The 21430-nt window shown below is 40.1% G+C and overlaps 1 protein-coding gene and 1 pseudogene across 1 annotated transcript in view; one reads left to right on the forward strand and one right to left on the reverse strand.

The window, feature by feature from the left end:
• RTF1 (RTF1 homolog, Paf1/RNA polymerase II complex component) overlaps positions 1-21430 on the forward strand; it is a gene marked incomplete at its 3' end in the record, with an annotated part of 142978 nt that overhangs the window by 66650 nt on the left and 54898 nt on the right. The window lies entirely within an intron of this gene.
• LOC149441059 (uncharacterized) lies at positions 1878-2966 on the reverse strand (annotated as a pseudogene).

The following is a 21430-nucleotide window of genomic DNA, read 5'->3' on the forward strand; positions in this document are numbered from 1 at the left end:
TTTAATTTTTTATTACATTTTTTTTTATTTTTTTTAAGATTTTTTTTCATATTTTACTATGACCAAAATAGTACAATGTTACCATAGTAACATTGTACTACTTTGGGGAAGTGATCAGTATTTTTTTTTTTTTTTTTTTTTACACAATTTGCTTATAGCAAAGAATTACTTTGCTATAAGCAAGCATTTAGCTGAATGAAATCGATTCATTCAGCTTTTTTTTTTTTTTTTTTTTTTTTTTGTGCTTAGCTGTGATTTGGTCACAGCTAATCACATGACATGTGCATGTGATTAGCTGTGACCATTCACAGCTAGGCACTAGTATACAATGGATGGCATCATGAATGAAGCCATCCATTGTATACAACTGTCATGTGACCTGCTGTGATTGGTCGCGGCAGGTCACATGGTACCGGCAACGGGAGCCGGTACTCGGATCTGTCATCGGCCGTGTCCGAGGTGCACGGGCGGTGACAGATCCCGCTGCTGCGCCGCTCTGCAATAGCGCAAACGGCGCATGTGCGGGAGCACGCCAAATGGCGTGGACCCGGAAAGCTGCAGCGCTTTTCAAGCCGCCAAACGGCTATTGGCCGGGCGGCTAATGGTTAAACATCTCTGTCATCTTTTTTATTTGGGATTTGTAGTTCATTTTCTGTCTCTGATATTTGTTGACTGCTGATGTCAAGATCCATTAATTGTTTAGGACTACTTTGCATACTTAAATCTAGTTCTTCTTTGTCATTTCTACTCTGGTGCCTTTCCGGGGTCAGGTTTCCCTGGGATGTGTACTTTTTAATTGTACCCGTTTGGGTTCCTTTAGGCCCGGTTCCTTTTGCACTTTTATTTTTCATTTCTTCTATTTCTTTTATTTTTCTCACATATCTTGAATTTTACACAGAGAAGGAAGAAATCAGTATGATATAGTGATAGAGATCCCAGCCCTTCTGTTAGCTTTTCTGTGTTTTTTTTTTGCCTACACCTTACGTTCTTCTCCTTTATATTCTCTGGGGACCCCCCCCCCCTTTTCTCTCTCTCTCTGTCCTCCTTCAGCTCGACACAGTCTCTCCAGAATCAACACATTTTTTATGTTTGAGGTCACAGCCGGAGTCACTCACCCTCCCTGCTCCTCTCATGAGACTGCTCCAGGCTCCAATTCTCCAGCAGATCGACTCTCTTATTCTCAGGGGGGCCCTCCAGGACTTTCCTCCGTTTACTTGTTGTGCAGGCAGTTCCTCACAGTTCACCTCCACCGGACTCCAGCAGTGGCTAGTCTTCCAGCAGGACGGTATCTCTCCTGTTCCTCCGTCGGCCTCCAGCCGGCCGGCTGGCTTCCTCGCTCCCAGGAATGCACTGCGGCCGGTCACATGCCCCGGCCTCGCCTCCTTGTTTCCAGGCAACCACGTTCAGCGTCCCCGTCTCTCTCCGATGATCTCCGTTCCCCAGCTCTTCCTCACGCAGGCCGCCTCTCAGCCAAGGAAGCCCGCCAGACCGAGGTAGGTCTCAGGCTTCTAGGGCTCCATATTACAGGGACATTTTGTGGATAGGTACAAGGTGGTCGGTCGGAGGGGCTCCGGCCGAAAGCTCCTACCACGAGCTCTCCGCTGCCGCCATGATTAGGCTCCGCCCCCAACAGCCCACAGGTTGGGCGTTTGATGATTATTTAGCAATTTCAACAACATTAGTCTTTATTTCTGGAACACTTAAGTCTTTGGCTAAGAGGTGCAGCAAATGAGCACTGCAACCATATGTTATTAGCTTTGTATTCCCTTCTTGCTCTTCTAAATTTCTTCTCATCTTGGATACATTTGCAGCATTGTCTGTGAATAAACTGCGTACTAGACATTTGAATTTTTGTTCACATGTTGTTATTAGAGCTTTTACTGCCACTTCTTGTAAGTATTCTGCTGTGTGTGCATTTCCTGACGTATCAATTGTTTGTGCAAGGAAGACTTTCCCTTCTTCTGTTGTTATACAAGCACATACAATAGGATCATTGTGGACATTACTCCACCCATCAATACTTAGGTTAACAATTCTACCCTCCAGAGTTGTTGCACATTGCTCTATTTCTCTGTCGTACACTTTATCCAGCAGTTGCCCTGCAACATCTACTCTGCTGGGTGGACTGTATCCTGGTCTCAGTGACTGAACCATATTAATGAAATGTGGGTTCTCAGTCAGACGGAAAGAAGAGTTTATTGCATAAACAAACTGGGCAATTTTTTCATCAATTAACTTTTTCTAATCTGCTAGTTTTTATCACAAACATATCTATGATGTTTCCAGGAGGGAAGGGTTTCCTTTCTTTTAGGTGATAGTGATATGTGGCTGTGGGTGTCTGATGATGATGCTAATGAAGCACTATCCTGGATGGATAACTCTGAAACTGTAGAACAGGAGGATGGTTATCTTGAAGGTGGATAGTTACCAGAATCCATGAATTTCCCTAAACAAAGTCAATGCTGTTATTTTATTGTTTATACAATTTCTGCTTATTGTACACAGCACTGCCCCAAAAGGAATATTTGCTTTTCTTAACTGTACCAAATGACAGTAACATGCAGTAATAATAAAATATAATTTTGCTCAAACATGACAGTTCAAGGCAGTCTTTAGAAATGATTCAATAAAAATGTTTACCAACCTGAAGATCCTGCCTGTTCAAATGTGTTTCTTTGGTCATCTTCATCACAGCACTTCTCATGATGTTGCCTCATTCGGGCCACCAGGCCTTGCATTTCTTTGTTGCAAAGTTTGCAGTTTGCACGCATGCCTGTCTTACCGATAGGTAAAGGAACTTCATTAAAATATTTCCAAACTGGGTCTCTTTTACGGACTGCTGCTATTATAGGTTTTTTCCTCCAAGGAAAGAATGTGATAAACTTCAGGTCATACACACAAAAAGATCCAAAGACTTGTCTTGTCTGTGGCTGTGCAGTATTGTGCTCAGAAAGTTTCACTTTCATTTTGTACTGCTTGTATGCTTGCCCCTTCCTCACACTTAAGTTTCACTTTCTTCTTGTGCAGATCTATTCCACTCCAAACAATCAGAAAAATATTGTTTCTATTCACAGAACTTCTTGAAACTTAGCACTGAAGGGGTTGATTCTGTATTCATAGGTTTGTGGAAGATAGGATTAAGGTCTTTTTTCTTAACTCTGTTCATGTCATAACATTTTTGCTGTGAAGAAGAGGCATGTGATCTCCGCTGAGTCAAATTCAGTTTTGAGAACTGCAAAAGTAAACCAAGCATCTGTGATAATATCTTGTAGGCAGAGAAACTGCCCAATATTCTTACAAAAACCTCTGGAAGAGCATGACATTGTGAATGGATTAATGAAATTTATTTACCAAAAAAACAAATTTAACATATACAGCCTTATTCTATATGATTAAAAAAACAATCTTTATTTCATGATAGAATAACCTTTGGATGGTAATATATTTTCCTCAAAAAGCATTTTATTTAAAAAAATCCAATTTAAATAAAAAAAACCGATTTAAATAAAAATCAGATTTTTTTTTTTTATCTCTGATTTTTATCCACCCTGGCACCAATACAACTGCAATTCATTATTATTTATTTTATATATTTATTTTAAATAATGCCCATGTTGAGGGTTAGCCCAAAAAAACGTTAAAAGTTTCCATAAGAATGGTCTGGCAAGGTTTGAATTTGGGTTGGCGGCAATAAATTGTTGTGCATATAAATTGCTTTGATCCACAATCAATGCTTAAAGATCATCTGTGAAAAAACGCTCCTAAAAATCAAGGGGAGTATTTAAATTTGCTCTTTCCACCTGAATTCCGGGTTGGGCAGTGAATGGGGGAAGTACAGTTGCTGCAGAATTTGTAGGCTGCCAATCGGGATTTGCAAGCACATCCGGAAGGATACTAGGGGCTCTACGGGCCTGTGTGCCAATTCTTGGTGGCTGCGGGACACTACTTGTACTCGCCACCGCACCAGCTTGTACTGCACTTATGGGACTCTCCACATCACAAAGTGATACTGCAGTGCTGGTATGTATAAGACCAGGACGTACTAGGCCGCTGGTGCTTCCCAGTTCAACGAAAGGTAACGTGGCACTAGTACTGCCACTCTGCTGCATATGAGAGTCATCATGCGTTTGTACCACCTCAGCAACCTGGAAATGGGGTCGGGTACGCCTGATTTTAGCAGGGACCTTTTCTCCATTGTCTGAGCTAACTGTCAGGGTACTGCTGCTGTCTACAGGTTTGTATTCTGAGGCAGATTCTGTCACTGAGTATTCCCCTTTGCTCTCACCTGATATGCTCAGAATCCTGTAGGCCTCTAAACTAGTGTACCTTTTGGTTGGACATTTTGGCCATTAAATTTATAGGTATCTAGTGCGACTCATGGGAAAAAGAGAGCCTGGCTGTCGGGGACTGCTTGAACCAAAAATGTATCTGATTCTGTAAACACTGCGGTTTTGTGTGTAATGTATCAAGTGACCGTTATCTACTGACACTGCACTTGCTGGGGGAGAGGGGGGGGGGGGGGGTGGCGGGCGTAGGGGCTAAACGCAGGTGTCTGGGCTTATCCCGCTAATGCTGCGTTTTTGGGGACGCTATACGAATGTGAACGCTGGTATAGTGCTGATCTGATAAAAGATATTGATCCAATCAGACACTATACTAGCAATGGAGGTTTAGTGTACAAGTGTGTGTTCCTGGCAATCGAGGGGTTAACTGTGATTACTGGTGTACTAGCGGGCAATCTGATGCTATCGGGGAGGGGCGCTAACTGACGCTAACACTATTGGAAGTCGCCAGCAACACTAAAAAAAATCAGTAAAAAAATCTGTACACTGTAAATGACACTGGTGACAGGGCAGTGAAGGGGTGAACTTTAAATACTGGTTCTGGTAAAAAAAGTTAAATCATTTGCCTACTGGGCACTTATACCCCCTTCCTGCCCAGACCTTTGTAATATCATGTGACCTAAAAAAAATTTAAACTACTAATATTTTATGCTGTTGGGTCTCTGATTTAACCACTTTCTATCCGGCCACTGTATATAAACGGCCGGACGGTGGCAGTCCAGGGGCAGGTTGCCGCCATTTTGGACGGTGCGCGCAGCGCCGTGATCCGGTGCCCGCTGTGTCCTCCGGACACAGTGGAACACTGATCGTCATGCGTTAGCCAATCAGTGATCACATGCAGAGTAGTAAGTAAGATGTCACTTCTGATATCATTGCTTACTACGTGTGAAATCTGTGAATGATCAGAGGTCACATGGTACAAGGCTATTCACAACAGCCTTGTACCATGTGACAAGCTGTGACCAATCACAGCTCACACAGTAGTTCTCAATGGCTGCAAGGGTGTAAAAGCAATCGGTGTAAAAAAAAAAAAAAGAAAATCTTCATCACCCCCAACAAGTAGTACAGTGTCCATGGTGACACTGTACTGCTAGGGTGACAGTATGTAGGAAAAAAAACAAATATAAAAAAAGTAATTTTTTTTTTTATTTTAACTAAAGATAATTGAATACATTTTGGGCAAGATTTATGATGAAATATTTATTTGCAAAATTGTATAAGAAAAACACTTTCAAAATTTTTGGACTTTTTTCATTTATATAGCAAAACAGAGTAGAATATGTTAATGTATAATAATAAAGTAAGATATCTGACTTGGTGTTCAGAACATGAAGACCTTAAAGATTTCTGACACTTTATGTGAAGTCTTAAATTTAGTGTATTGCAACTAATCTCAGCTGATGACACACAAATCCTGTAATACAGTTCCTGTAACACTGTACAGGAGTTAAACGTAAACTTTACATGATTTGCAGGTGTGAAAGTTACATATTTCGTCTTGGAAGTGGTGCAACGCATTTTTGTTTTCGCTGCAACACCTGCAAATGTAGTTTCCTATTTATTTATTTTTTTTTATTTTGTCTAACCCCTGTACTTAATACTTAAAGCTGCATTTCTGCCAGGGAGAACTGCAGGGCAAAGGCTTCAGTTTAGTTTGCTTGTGGGCACCTGCCCTACGGTTGGGCGATTTTGTTGGGATATGGTAAATAGTTTTTGTCAGGCCTTAATTGACTGCTAAGAGGGTTTATTTGTCTGACAAATTATTTTATCTTAACCTTTTAAATGCTTCCCTGTAGTGTTCTCCACCATCACAGTATAATGTTTACCTATAGTCTGGTCAGTAAATTGTTTTTTCTTTTCCTCCTCTCAGTAAAATGGTGAGACCAAGATCAAGAGTTTGTAAACATTACCACAGTGCAATTTCTGCCGAGAGCGAAGCTGAAATATTCTTTTCCAAATGCTACGAGGATGACAAAACACATCCTTCCATGCCAGAGGTTCCATAAAGACATAAAAAAATGCTTTATGGAAATAAATGAGGACCATAATTAAAAGTCAAAGTAGCCTTTTTTTTTTTTGATGCAGGATGTGCAATTCATATCACTCTGTGCCTGTGCAATGCAGTTCCTAGTGTCGAGCAGGTGAATTTTATTTACATTTACGTGTGTGTGTGGGGGGGGGGGGTGGGGGTGTTTGTTCAGAGTGGACATTGGTGAAGCCTGAATAGATCTTCATGCTACACCAGAATTGGCCGGCTTGCCACTCATCCATGCTGCAGGCAGTCCCCTCTCCAGTGGCCTCTCACTAGCGCGTCGGCTCCCTCAGCTGATCCACTCTGCTTGGTGGCTCTGTTCAGTCCCGATCACTCCCACACTTCTGGTACTTTCCTCCTTGGACACGCTGACAACCCACCCTTCCTGCACCCCTCACCTCAGCACTCGCTCTCCTCTCCATTTGTATCCCTGTCTGCATACACTCTGTTGCAGAACACTCACATGGCAGGTGGCCTGAGGACTCTGACCACCATACAGGACATATCAATGGCAACACACATCATACTTTTGTCCTTTTACTTCTAATCTACTCCACCTGCCAAATTCCTACACAGCATTGTAGTTTGTGATTGCTGAGTGTAGGGATAATCAGAGGTGTCAGGCTGAGTGTGGGGATAGTCAGAGGTGGCAGGACACTTCTAGGGATGATCAGAGGTGTCATGGTTAGTGTAGGGATGGTTAGCATTAAACAGTTTTTTGGTTAAATTTTTTTTTTTTTTTTTAAATTAGGGAAAGTGGATTATCGTGAGAGATTAATAGATTGGGACCCTTATTTAGCTATTTTATTTTTTATTTTTTTTTAATTTCTGAGCCCCTGTAGATCATCAAAGTGTTTCTTCACCAGCAGCTTTCAAGGAAGGATGTGTTTCAAACAACTGCCTCAGAAAAATACACAATACCTTCATTTCTGGATAAAATGACACCTTAAAATCAGGACATTGAACAAGCTCTTGCAAGCGCAATACAGTATATTGCAGAAGTATTGGGACACACCTCCAAATCATTGGATTCAGGTGTTCCTATCACCTTTTTAGCCACAGGTGTATAAAATCAAGCACCTAGGCATGCAGACTGCTTCTACAAACATTTTGTGAAAGAATGGTGCTCTCAGGAGCTCGGTGATTTCAAGCGTGGTACCGTGTTAGGTTGCCACCTGTGCAATAAGTGCATCTGTGAAATTTCCTTGCTACTAAATATTCCACGGTCAACTGTTAGTGGTATTATACCAAAGTGGAAGCGATTGGGGGCAACATTAACTCAGCCGCGAAGTGGTAGGCCACATAAAATGACAGTCGCGTATACGCATGTTGATGCGCACAGTGCTCAGAAGTCACCAACTGTCTGCCAAGTCTATTGCTAAAGACCTCCAAACTTCATGTCTTCAGATTAGCACAACAATGGGAGTAGAGCTTCATGGAATGGGTTTCCATGGCCGAGCAGCTACATCCAAGTCTTACATCACCAAGTGCAGTGCAAAGCGTCGGATGCAGTGGTGTATAGTTGATAACATATGCAGCGCTACAAAGAAGTAATATATGAATCCTAAATCTAATAAAATATAAATTGAATAGAGTGAATTGTAGACTAAAGTGCTTAAAGTGATTAAAAAAACGTCCTCAGATGATGGTTCAATTGTCCCAATAAGGAGGTGCAAAGGTGGTCGACTCCGTGCTCAAAGGTGTGTAAAAATTATGCACTCACCAGAAAGGGCATAATGTGCGCATTTGAGTTGTCAGACCACTCCTGGTACTAGATGGCTGAAGCAGTGCGGGTCATCTGGCAGGCTCTCACTGTGGTAGGGATGCACCTTCTTCTAACCAGCAAGGGGACTCCAGACATCCAGCAATACTTGGCATAAACCTAAACCAGGGCACTCATACAGGATATCCACCTTGAGAAAAGGGGGGGGGCTCGACCAAACAGCCCACCCCAAAAAAGCACTGATAGTGTAGTATGTTCAAAAATTCTTTATTGGAGTACCATGAAAGCAACTCACAGGGTATCCCAGAAACAAAGATGGCCGCCGGCCTCCACGAGGTGATAACGTGCTCGTCTGCACGAAACACGTCGGGGTGGAGCCTAGCTGGTGACGTCACGCTGCTCCGCACCTCGTGGAGGCCGGCGGCCATCTTTGTTTCTGGGATACCCTGCGAGTTGCTTTCATGATACTCCAATAAAGAATTTTTGAACATACTACACTATCAGTGCTTTTTTGGGGTGGGCTGTTTGGTCGAGCCCCCCCCCCTTTTCTCAAGGTGGATATCCTGTATGAGTGCCCTGGTTTGAGGAGTCTGGATTAGGTTTATGCCAAGTATTGCTGGATGTCTGGAGTCCCCTTGCTGGTTAGAGGAAGGTGCATCCGTACCAGAGTGACAGCCTGCCAGATGACCCGCATTGCTTCAGCCGTCTAGTACCAGGAGTGGTCTGACAACTCAAATGCGCACGTTATGCCCTTTCTGGTGAGTGCATAATTTTTACACACCTTTGAGCACGGAGTCGACCACCTTTGCACCTCCTTATTGGGACAATTGAACCATCATCTGAGGACGTTTTTTTAATCACTTTAAGCACTTTAGTCTTCCATTCATTCTATTCAATGTATATTTTATTAGATTTATGATTCATATATTACTTCTTTGTAGCGCTGCATATGTTATCATTTATAGTGTGAAGGTTTGGGGTTTGTACCTTTTTTTTTTTTTCTTTTTTTTTATGCCAACTGCTTACAATTTATCTCCAAGCGCTCGTTAATTATTTTACAGTGGTGTATAGTACTTCGCCACTGGACTCTAGAGCAGTGGTGACCTCTTCTCTGGAGTGACAAATCGCATTTCTCTGGCAATCCGATGGTCATGTCTGGGTTTGGTAGTTGCCAGGAGAACGGTACTTGCCAGGCTGCATTGTGCCAAGTGTAAAGTTTGGTGCAGGGGGGGGGGGTTATGGTGTGGGGTTGTTTTTTCAGGGGTTGGGCTTCGCTCCTTTGTTCCAGTGAAGAGAACCTTGCTGGAACTCAAGCAATTCTATGCAGATGTGAAGTTAGGCTATTGGCATGACAACGCGTTTCAGGCTCGGCCTTTTCTCATGTCAACACTGTTGGTTCTGGATTCTTCCTTTTTTTTTTTTTTTTTTTTTTTCTTCCCACTACATTCCATTCATACCTGAGCATAGCAAAAATGCACGTTCCTGCTTGAATTTTTTGCTTTTTTTTTTTTTTTTTTTTTTTTTGATGCCTGAACACACATCGTTCTACTTAGGGACATTTGTGCCGCGTAGGGCAGCCCATTTAAGTAAATAGGCGACCCTACGTGGAATAAACGTCCAAAAGTAGCTCAAGAACCTTTTTCATTCATGAAGCATCACAAATTTTGGCATGTTTGTAGCACGTTTTGTCATGCAGTAAAATACATCTGCTATCCATGATTAGGGCATCATTAACAATTAGCCTACATTTGCATGTGCTTTGCCACGTTTTGGAAATGTGAGGCAAGTGGGCATAATAGTGGAATATCCCTGCATCCCAAGCACCACAAACCAAAAATGCTAGTGGTGTACTGAAATGAAATTTCTAGTGCTGAAACCGAAAAGTCAAAATGCACTTGGCCGAAAACCTAAATGTGCAGTTTATAAAAATGAATATATATTTTTTGGAAAAAAAATTCACTTTAAATAAAACACAATACAGGTGAAACTCAAAAAATTTTAATATTGTGCAAAAGTTCATTTATTTCAGTAACGCAACTTAAAAGGTGAAACTAATATATGAGACTCATTACATGCAAAGCAAGATAGTTCAAGTCGTGGTTTGTTATAATTGTGATGATTATGGCTTACAGCTCATGAAAACCCCAAATCCACAATCTCAAATTAGAATATTACGTGCAATCAATAAAACAAGGATTTTACATAGCAAAATATCAGACCTCTGAAAAGTATAAGCATGCATATGTACTCAGTACTTGGTTTGGGCCCCTTTTGCAGCAATTACTGCCTCAATGCGGCGTGGCATGGAAGCTCTCCGCCTGTGGCACTGCTGAGGTGTTATGGAAGACCAGGATGCTTCAATAGCGGCCTTCAGCTCTTCTGCATTGTTTGGTCTCATGTCTCTCATCTTTCTCTTGGCAATGCCCCATAGATTCTCTTATGGGGTTCAGGTCAGGTTTGCTGGCCAATCAAGCACAGTAATCCCACGATCATTGAACCAGGTTTTGGTGCTTTTGGCAGTGTGGGCAGGTGCCAAGTCCTGCTGGAAAATGAAGTCAGCATCCCCATAAAGCTCGTCTGCGGATGGAAGCATGAAGTGCTCCAAAATCTCCTGGTAGATGGCTGCATTGACCCTGGACTTAAGCACAGTGGACCAATACCAGCAGATGACATGGCTCCCCAAATCAACACAGACTGTGGAAACTTCACAGTGGACTTCAAGCATTTTGCAGTGTGTGCCTCTCCATTCTTCCTCCATATTCTGGGTCCTTGGTTTCCAAATGAGATGCAAAAGTTGCTCTCATCAGAAAAGAGGACTTTGGACCACTGAGCAACAGACCAGGTCTATTTTTCTTTAGCCCATGTAAGACGCTTCTGACGTTGTTTGTTGTTCATGAGCGGCTTGACAAGAGGAATACGACATTTGAAGCCCATGTGCAGGATCTGTCTGTGTGTGGTGGCTCTTGATGCGTTAACTGCAGCCTCAGTCTCTTCTTTGTGAAAGTCCCCAACACTTTTGAATGGCCTTTTCCTGACAATCCTCTCCAGGCTGCAGTCATCCCTGCTGCTTGTGCACCTTTTTCTTTCACGCTTTTCCCTTCCACATAACTTCCTATTAATGTGCTTTGATACAGCACTTTGGGAACATCCAACTTCTTTTGCAATTAGCTTTTGAGGCTTTCTCTCCTTATGGAGGGTGTCAATGATGGTTTTCTGCACAACTGTCAGGTCAGCAGTCTTTCCCATGATTGTGATTCCTATTGAACCAGACTGAGAGACCATTTAAAGGCTCAGGAACCCTTTGCAGGTGTTATGGCTTAATTGGCTGATTAGAGTGGGATACTTTGAGCCTAGAATATTGCACCTTTTCACAAATATTCTAATTTTCTGAGATTGTGCATCTGGGGTTTTCATGAGCTGTAAGCCATAATCATCACAATTATGACAAATCATTGCTTGCACTATCTTGCTTTGCATGTAATGAGTCTATCTCATATACAGTATTAGTTTCATCTTTTAAGTTGCATTACTGAAATAAATGAACTTTTGCACGATATTCAAATTTTTTGAGTTTCACCTGTGTATATACCCCAATTTCTTTCTAAAATATGAAAGAGGATGTTGCGGTTAGTAAATAGACACCCAACATGTCAGGCTTTAAAATTGTGCACTCTCGTGGAATGGCATGAAACTGCGATACCTAAAAATCTACATGGGTGATGTTCTAAAAATTTCTACGTTAGTAGCGTAAAGTTACGGAGGAGGTCTAGTGTGAGAATTATTGCTCTTACTCTGACGTTTGTGGCGATACCTCACGTATGTGGTTTGAACACCTTTTTACATATGTGGGCATGGCTTACATATGCGTTCACCACTACGTGCGAGCACGGGGGTATGGCGGCACTTTAAACTTTTTTTGTATTTTTTTTTCTTGTAAAAGTTATCCCTTATCACAAGGAATGCATGCATCCCTTGTCATAGAAATAATTAGTGACAGGTACTCTTTATGGAGAGATATGGGCTCAATAAGACCCAACATCTCTTCTCTGAAATGTAAAGCATTAGATCAAAAAATTACTGATCTGGTGCTTTAAAAAAAAAAAAAAAAAAAAGTGCCGGAACCAGAAGTGACATCGCTCTGGTCCTCCAAGGGCATGAGATGAGTGGAGGCTATCTTTCCTTTACTAAATGTATAGTGTTCCCCCTGCGCTAAATATGTACCTAAAAGATACTAAGCAGCTAACACCTTGATCCTATAGGTGAAATGGCAAATAAACAATATGGTGTAGCACTACATATAGCAATATATACTCTATGTAAATGTTAGATAAAACAGTGATATGATCCTTTCAGGATCTATATTAAACGTGAAAAATAGTGAACATATGTGAATCCATACAAAAGGTCCTATGCTGGGACCCAATAAGTGAACTGTAAAATATCAGTGATGAATAAACGCATATAATAAACCCAATCCCTACCATGGGATAAAAAGCAATTGGGACCACAGTGAATCCCAAATGCGGGATATAGGTACAACAAAATTTACATTTATGTGAAAAAATGTATAAATTGATGATAAAAGTCCAATAAATGTGCAAAGATGCAATCAATGTGCTTCATGCTCCAGGGCATGCAATATGTGATGTGTGTGTGCTCACTACATCAATATATCCTTCACTGGCTGCAATGGCCTCTCACCTCAAGCCGGCTACCCCAAAGGGCCAGTGCGCCTTTTGGATCACCCCTGGATCCTTCCTGAAAGTGCACTCCTTGTTACCTGATCTCCTGGGACTTTAACCACACTGACACCACACAGCAACACAGGTTTCCCTTCCACTGGATAGGTTGGTAGGTACCCTCACAAATGCCAACTTTCATGTAGCTCATGGAACAAGAGAAAAGATTCTCCATAGTGCAAAAACGCTTTTAATTCTGTATAAATAGCTTTAAAAATGCCAAAGACACACTGACATTTTGATAGTGAAATACAAGCCTTCACACCATGTTATGGGTGTATTTGCATGAATCAAAGGTGTACCAAGATGGCGTTCCGCCGGTTGTACGTCACCACGTTGTCGACGTGTTGGGTCATGTATACACGTGACTTCCTCAGGGCTACGTTATTGGTGGTCTGTACTCCATTTTATAGGTTAACTACCTGTCAACCAGCCAGCGGAGTGGGACATCCGCCGCCATTTTTCATGTAGTCCGGAACGGTAACCAAGCAACGTTACCGTCGGACTTATACTCAGACAGGACATAAAAGTTAACTAATACATGGAAACCTATATGGCTGAAAAAAATGACCTAAACCCAGGAAGATAGATACACACTCATAAGGCGGCCTGGCTAAAAGTACCTCGCTATCTAAAACCGAGCATATTAATAGTGCATTATATAAAGCCCTAAATCTTTATTAAACAAAGCAAAATTAAAATATATGTATATGAATCCAATATACATGTAAAAAAGGGCATATTAATACAAAAAATCCCTAGGCAAATTAAATCATTAATAAATCTAAAATAGGCTATATTTAACCTATAATGGATAAGCCAATATAAAATGTGTATATGAATAATTTACACATAGGAACCTAGAGTGGAACAATAAGAGATATACAAATAAAAAAATATTTAAAAAAAAAATATAAGCCTACTAAGTGAATGGTAAGAAACAACTATATTATTCTACCTATATTATAATGCCATATGAAAAAACTTAATTAAAAATATGTTAACATTTTTTTTATTTTATATAAAAAATAAGGAAAAACTACTTGAATAAAAATAGGAGAAATGGGATCAACCTAAATGTAAAATAAGACTTCATGCAATTACACTCATCAGATGTTTACAAACACAAATCACAAGAATTCTATACCCACAATATCTAATACCTAAAAGTGCTTAAACAGTAAAATAATCAGCAGGATACACATATAACTAAATAAAGTAAAATGTTAAACTATTACTAGCACACCTAAGGTGTACATAAAAAGTAATTTGTAAATACATTAGAAGCAATACAAACTAACACAACTAAGGAGTATATATAAAATAGATTAAAAATCATTAATAAAACCGTTAAGATCGAATTCTACATTGAGTCCCCTTGGTATCTGTGTCTCCATTGTAAAAATCCATTTCGATTCAGCTTGACTCAATGATGTAATTTTATGACTCCCTCTCCAATGTTTTTTTTAAATCTCTCAACACCCCAAAATTTTAAGCTGGAGGGATCCTTATTATGGCATACTGAGAAATGCTTGGACACACTATGTTTAGGGAAGGCCTTTCGGATATTCTGGACATGTTCCCTTAAGCGTACCCACAAAGGCCTTTTTGTTCGCCGTACATATTGCAATCCGCATTGAAGTACATACACAACTCCCTCTGTTCTGCAGAAGATAAAGTCCTTTAATTTAAACTCCATTCCATTGCTCTCAGATATGAACAAATTATTTTTGGGATTCTGCCCCCTTGTGGCTTTACATGTATAAGAGGTTTTACATGGGGAAAAAAACGTTTTGGTCGAGAAACGTGACCATCCTATTTTTAATTGGTGGATCCAATACATTTTTAACCAATTTGATTCTAAGGGTAGGAGTTTTCCTATAAATAAATTTTAGGTTGTTCAGATATGATTTTATTAAGAATAGGATCTGTTTTGAGGATAAGCCAATGTTTTTTTTAAAACACTTTCTACTTTTTTATAGTCTCTATTGAAGTCCAGAACAATTGCTAGCTGTAATTCAAATTGTTCCTCTCTTCTCCTATCCTTCAAAAAAAGTTTTCTGTCTGTCTCTCCCACTTCTTGTATTTTTATTCTTGATTAATTCCCGTGAATAACCCTTATTCATAAACCTTTTTTCCATAATTTTAACCTGTTCTAAATAGTCTTCTTTGTGGGTACAATTCCTTCTTACTCTCACCATTTGCCCTTTTGGTATATTGAGTAGCCAAGGAGGGTAATGACAACTGTCCAAAGGGATGTAGCCATTGCGATCAACCTTCTTAAAAAAGGATTTAGTATATAAGCTCCCTTTATGAATACCAATCCTGAGGTCCAAATTATTAAGTTCTCTACTGACATCCCTTGAAAATATTTTATATTTTTGGTATTCATATTAAGTTGGTTCAAATAGCTTAGCAATTTAGTTTCATTACCCTCCCATATGATGAAACCGTCATCAATATATCTTTTATTATTATTATACAGGATTTATATAGCGCCAACTATTTGCCCAGTGCTTTACATTATAGTGGATTATATATATATTAACAATCTATATCGTTATATACATTAACAATCTAGGAGGGTGGGGTTAATGGTACAATAGGTAATAACTGTGGGAGATGGAGTGGTTGGAAGAGTAGATTCCATTATTAGCAGAGGGCGGTATAGGCTTCCCTGAAGAGGGAGAGGTTTTCAGTGATCGCCTAAAAGTAAGAGTATGCGATAGTCTGATGGATTGGGGTAGGGAGTTCCAGAGGATGGGGGACGCCCTGGAAAAGTCCTGGAGATGAGTATGGGAGGAGGAGATAAGGGAGCTAGAGAGTAGGAGGTCTTGCGAGGAGCGGAGAGTACGGTTTGGGTGATATTTAGAGTTAAGATCTGTTACGTATTTTGGGGTAGTGTTGTGCGACGGCTTTATGTCATTGTTAGTGTTTTGAATTTTATCCGTTGGGCAACTGGGAGCCAGTGGAGGGATTGGCAGAGAGGGGTGGCAGATACAAAACAGTAAGGTGGATGAGTCTGGCAGTAGCATTCATGATAGACTGGAGTGGGGATTGCCTGCGATGAGGTAGGCCAATGAGGAGGGAGTTACAATAGTCGAGGCGTGATATGACAAGGGAGTGAATAAGTTGCTTAGTGGTTTCCGGGGTTAGGAATGGTCATATCTTGGAGATGTTGCAGAGGTGAAGTCGACATGATTTTGTCAGCGATTGGATCTGGGGCTGGAAGGACAGATGGGAGTCTAGAATTACACCTAATACCCTTGCGTGAGGGGATGGACTGATGATTGTGGTGTTGATATTTATGGTGAAGTCAGTGGAGGTGGCACGGGCTGGGGGGAATACTAAGAGCTCAGTTTTGGAAAGATTGAGTTTGAGGAAGTGGATGGACATCCAAGCCGCTATGTCACTTAGTAGGCTAGTGATGCGAGTGGAGACTGAAGGGGTGAGGTGAGGGGTAGACAGATTTGTGTGTCATCAGCATAGAGATGGTAATTGAAGCAAGGGAGTTTATCAAGTGACCAAGGGAAGAGGTGTAGATGGAGAAGAGAAGGGGTCCAAGGACAGAACCCTGAGGGACCCCTACAGAGAGGGGGAGTGAAGAGGAGGTGGCAACAATATAGGTAACACTGAAGGAGCGCTGCGATAGGAGGAGAACCAAGAGAGAGCGGAGTCTCTGAGGCCAAGAGTGTAGTTTTTTGAGGGAGAGGATGGTCAACCGTATCAAAAGCCGTGGAGAGGTCGAGTAGTAGGAGTATTGAATAGTGGCTGTTAGTTTTAGCAGTTAGTAGATCATTAGAGTGTTTCAGTAGGGCAGTTTCAGTGGAGTGTGGAGGAAGAAAGCCAGACTGTAAAGGGTTGAGAAGGTTGTTGTCGGTGAGGTGTGAACTCAGACGATTGTAGACTAAGCGTTCTATGAGTTTAGAGGTAAATGGCAGCAGGGAGATGGGTCTTAAGTTGTTCAGGTTGGTGGGGTCCGGGGAGGGTTTTTTAAGTATGGGAGTTATGTGCACGTGCTTTAGAGGGGAAGGCACCTGTAGAGAGGGAAAGATTGAAAATGTGAGTGAGGGAGCATAGGATGAAAGAGGAGGGTGACCGAAGGAGTTGTGAGGGGACAGGGTCCAGGGGGCAGGTGGTGAGGCGTGCTTCTGCGAAAACTTTAGTGACCTCTTTGGTAGTAGCGAGGTCAAAAGAGGAAAGTGTTAAGGGAGGTTTAGTATGAGGAATGCTTGGTGGGGTGGATGTCTGTGTAGTGGCAATGTCCCTACGAATTGCATCAGTCTTGTTTTTGAAGTGATTTGCAATCTCGTGGGCAGTGAGTGAGGTGCTAGGTGGAGGCGGAGAAAGTAGAGAGTTAAAAGTAGAGAAGAGCTGACGAGGACTGGAAGAGAAGTTATTAATGAGAGTGACAAAGTAGGCTTGTATACAATACAATTATTGTATAAAATTATACAATTGTATAAAAGTGGGCTTTTATACAAAAATAATTGTTCCGGGGGGTGTCAGTATATTACCTCCTCCTCCCAGTAGGATAAACAAATTGGCGACGCTCGGAGCAAATCTTGCCCCCATTGCAACTCCTTTTAATCTTTTTGAAAAAGCTATTTTTATACCAGAAATAGTTGTGGGTTAAACCGTAATCCAAACATTCAATAATATACTTTCTCTGGGTCCATTTTACATTACTGAACTCCCTTAGTCCCCAGGTCATCGATTCAATAGCATCTTCATGATTAATTTTTGTATATAATGTGGACACATCTGCACTAGCCATAAGCAAATTTCTACCTCCTTTTATTTCATCCAATAATTGTACAACATGTTTTGTCTCGCAAATATGCCTTTGTGTTTTTCACCAAGGGTTGCAGGAATAAATCTATGTATTGCCCAATCCACGCTAGAACTGACTGTATCACAATAACTATTGGTCTCCCGGGAGGGTTAACGGGACCTTTATGCATTTTCGGGACAGTATAAATAACTGGTATCCTGCATGATTCTGGAATCAGGTACTTGGAATTTTTTTTTTTTTTTTTAAGCAGTTTCTTCTCTACTATTTTATTAATTTTGAAAGTTCTTTTTTGGGAAGTGTCTGGTAGGTAGCAGTATCTCCTAATTGAGTTTTCAACTACTTCTCATAGTAGTCCTTAGACAATGCTACTATACCCCCTTCTTTGTCAGCTGGCCTAATTACTATGTTATCTCTTTGTATCAATCTGTTAATGCCAATTCTCATACCCATGTTTATATGTCTCCTTAAAAATTTTAAGTCGTTCAATATCGATATTTACCATTTTTTTTTGAAGACTTCCACCTGACTATTATTAATATGAGGGTTAAAAAGTGATTTTTTTTCCTAATGTGGTGTGGGTAATATCCCCACTAGGTGCACTGGCAATAACGTTCTTTGCCCCTGGTAAACCCAATAAATACTTGTTCAATTTTCTAATGTATTTCTGTGTATCCACATAAATGGTAAATTTATTGGCTGGTTTGGGGGGAGCATATTTCACCCTTTTGTCTAGGACTACCAATTCCTCTGTACTCAGGGTAATATTACTCAGATTGAAGACCCCTTCTATACTTTTTTCTTTTGTTCCTTATACCCGCCTCTGCTTATATACTAAAACCCTTTTTAAGAAGGTTGATCGCAATGCCTACATCCCTTTGGACAGTTGTCATTACCCTCCTTGGCTACTCAATATAACAAAATGACTAAGAAGACTATTTAGAACAGGTTAAGATTATGGAAGAAGGGTTTATGAGTAAGGGTTATTCACGGGAATTAATCAAGGATAAAATACAAGAAGTGGGAGAGACAGAAAACTTTTTTTTGAAGGATAGGCAAAGAGAGGAACAGTTTGAAGACCAGCTAGCAATTGTTCTGGACTTCAATAGAGACTATAAAAAAGTAGAAAGTGTGTTTTAAAAAACATTGGCTTATCCTCAAAACAGATCCTATTCTCAAAATCATATCTGAACAACCTAAATTTATTTATAGGAAGGCCCCTACCCTTAGAACCAAATTGGTTAAAAATGTATTGGATCCACCAATTAAAAATAGGATGGTCACGTTTCTCGACCAAAAAGGTTTTTTTTCCCATGTAAAACCTGTTATACATGTAAAGCCACAAGGGGGCAGAATCCCAAAAAGAATTTGTTCATCTCTGAGGGCAATGGAATGGAGTTTAAAATAAAGGACTTTATCTCCTGCAGAACAGAGGGAGTTGTGTATGTACTTCAATGCGGATTGCAATATGTAGGGCGAACAAAAAGGCCTTTGTGGGTACGCTTAAGGGAACATGTCCAGAATATCCGAAAGGCCTTCCCTAAACATAGTGTGTTCAAGCATTTCTCAGTATGCCATAATAAGGATCCCTCCAGCTTAAAATTTTGGGGTGTTGAGAGATTTAAAAAACATTGGAGAGGGAGTCCTAAAATTACATCATTGAGTCAAGCTGAATCGAAATGGATTTTTACAATGGAGACACAGATACCAAGGGGACTCAATGTAGAATTCGATCTTAACGGTTTTATTAATGATTTTTAATCTATTTTATATATACTCCTTAGTTGTGTTAGTTTGTATTGCTTCTAATGTATTTACAATTCATTTTTATGTACACCTTAGGTGTGCTAGTAATAGTTTTAAATTTTACTTCAGTTATGTGTATCCTGATGATTATTTTACTGTTAAGGTACTTTTAGGTATTAGATATTGTGGGTATATAATTCTTGTGATTTGCGTTTTGTAAACATCTGATGAGTGTAATTGCATGAATTTTTATTTTACATTTAGGTTGATTTTATATTTTACATTTTAGGTTGATCCCATTTCTCCTATTTTTATTCACGTAGTTTTTCCTTATATTTTTATATAAATTATAATTTTTATTAACATTTTTAATTAAGTTTTTTTTTCATATGGTATTATAGGTAGAATAATATTGTTGTTTCTTGCCATTCACTTAGTAGCCTTTCTATGTTTTTAAATATTTATTTTTTTATTTGTATATCTCTTATTGTCCCACTTTAGGTTCCTCTGTGTATGTGTTGTTCATATACACATTTTATATTGGCTTATCCATTATAGATTAAATATAGTCTATTTTATATTTATGATTTAATTTGCCTAAGGATTTTTGTATTAATATGCCCGTTTTTTTCTATGTATATTGGATTCATATACATATATTTTATTTTGTTCTGTTTAATAAAGATTTAGGGTTTTATATAGTGCACTTTCTATTAATATGCTCGGTTTTAGATAGCGAGGTACTTTTATCCAGGCAGCCTTAATATAAATAAATATATCTATATAGATAGAGATAGAGATCTGGGTTTAGCTAATTTTTTTTGGCCATATATAGATTTCCATGTATTAGTTAATTTTTCTGTCCTGTCTGAGTATAAGTCTGACGTTAACGTTGCTTGGTTACCGTTCCGGACTACATGAAAATGGCCGCGGATGTCCCACCCTGCTGGCTGATTGACAGGTATTTAACCTATAAAATGGAGTACCGATCACCAATAACATAGTCCTGAGGAAGTCACGTGTATACGTGACGCAACGCATCGATAACGTGGTGACGTACAACCGGCGGAACGCCATCTTGGTACACCTTTTGATTCATGCAAATACACCCAGAACGTGGTGTGAAGGCTTAACAGCATAAAAGCAAATTAACAGCATAATTCTCAGGATAACAACTATTAAGAGTACAATTCAAATTTTATTGCACAAACCTCCTAATAACAGTATTTTTTTTAAACAAACTTACAATGCACTGTTCCAAATTATTACGCACAGTTAGTTTCAAAACATTTTATAGGTTGTAAAGAACTGAAAATTGTCATTTTGTTGTGTTTGCAGCATATTTACTGAAATCAAAAGCTATTTCAATCAAACTTTTAACAACATTTTAACTTTTTAAACATTTTAACAGGTCACGTTACATTTTAACATAGGACCCCTTATTTGATAGCAGCTTCACAAGTCTTGCATCCATTAAACTTGTGAGTTTTTGGACTGTTTCTGCTTGAATTTGTTTGCAAGATGTCAGAATAGCCTCCCAGAGCTGCTGTTTGGATGTAAACTGCCTCCCACCCTCATAGATCTTTTGCTTGAGGATGCTCCAAAGGTTCTCAATCGGATTGAGGTCAGGGGAGGATGGAGGCCACACCATGACTTTCTCTCCTTTTATCTCCATAGCAGCCATTGATGCAGATGTATTCTTTGCAGCATGAGATGGTGCATTGTCATGCATGAAGATGATTTTATTACGGAAAGCATAGTTCTTCCTTCTATACCAGGGAAGAAAGTGGTCAGTCATAAACATATACTTTGCAGAGGTCATCTTTACACCTTCGGGGCCGAAATGGGCCGACCAGCTCTGTTCCCATGATTCCGGCCCAAAACATGACTTCACCACCGCCTTGCTGACATCGCAGCCTTGTTGAAACAGTGTGGCCGTCCACCAACCATCCACTACTCTATCCATCTGGACCATCCAGGGTTGCACGGCACTCATCAGTAAACAGGACTGTTTGAAAATTAGTCTTCATGTATTTTTCTGCCCAGTGCAGCCGT

Source organism: Staurois parvus, unplaced genomic scaffold (assembly GCF_062004578.1).
Source record: "Staurois parvus isolate SC_StPar_1 unplaced genomic scaffold, SC_StPar_1.0 ptg001032l, whole genome shotgun sequence".
In the NCBI taxonomy this organism is placed as follows: domain Eukaryota; kingdom Metazoa; phylum Chordata; class Amphibia; order Anura; family Ranidae; genus Staurois; species Staurois parvus.